Raw genomic sequence first — 888 nt, 5'->3', positions numbered from 1 at the left:
CTAGGATCCAGCAAGCAATCTCTGACTATCAATCACGTCGATATCCTAGCATTCGCGCAGCCGCGGCCGCGAACGATGTCCACCACTCCACGCTCGTCCGCCGACTACAGGGCACTCAATCGGCCGCGTTATCCCACGAACCACAGCAGATATTATCAAATATATAGGAGGAACTATTAAAGAGATGGATACTCGACCTTGAGGCATAAGAACATCCTCCTAGCTATTCCACTGTGCGAGATCTCGCTGGTGTAATTAGTAAGGCAAATGGCGGCCCTGAACGCGTTGGAATTAATTGGCTACCACGGTTTATTCAGCGACATCCTGATATCCGTTCAAAGATAGGCAGGAAGATCTATGTTAAGCGCGTTAATTGCACACTTCCTGAGCTTCTGGAACAATGGTTTCAGGATCTATAGACGATTAAAGAGCGATATTCAATTTAACCTCGACATACCTGGAATATGGATGAATCTGGATTAGCCCTAGGTGTTTACAGCAATTAAATCGTTGTGGGAACATCTACAACCACCAGTTCATTGTAAAAATCGCCCGAGACACGCGAATGGGTAACGCTCGTTGAGACAATCTCGGCCCTTAGTTAACGTCTACAGACGCTAGTCATCTTCAAAGATTAATCGCTTTAAACTACTTGGTTCGACGAGTCTAGTCCAGATTATCGATATACAACCTCTCCGAACGGCTGAACATTAAACGAAATCGGACTAAGCTGGCTAGATTAGATCTTTCTACCTTAAATAACTATAGAAGGGACTACTCGCGGCGAGTATCGATGTTGGACACAGCCTTAAGAACCTGCGAAGGACGCACAGGGAAGGAAACTCAACCGAAGGGACAGCTTCGGGGAATGAGGCTGAAGGGATCACG

The sequence above is a fragment of the Cladophialophora bantiana genome, assembly GCF_000835475.1.
Source record: "Cladophialophora bantiana CBS 173.52 unplaced genomic scaffold supercont1.11, whole genome shotgun sequence".
NCBI classification, from domain to species: domain Eukaryota; kingdom Fungi; phylum Ascomycota; class Eurotiomycetes; order Chaetothyriales; family Herpotrichiellaceae; genus Cladophialophora; species Cladophialophora bantiana.
This window is presented reverse-complemented; position numbering follows the sequence as displayed.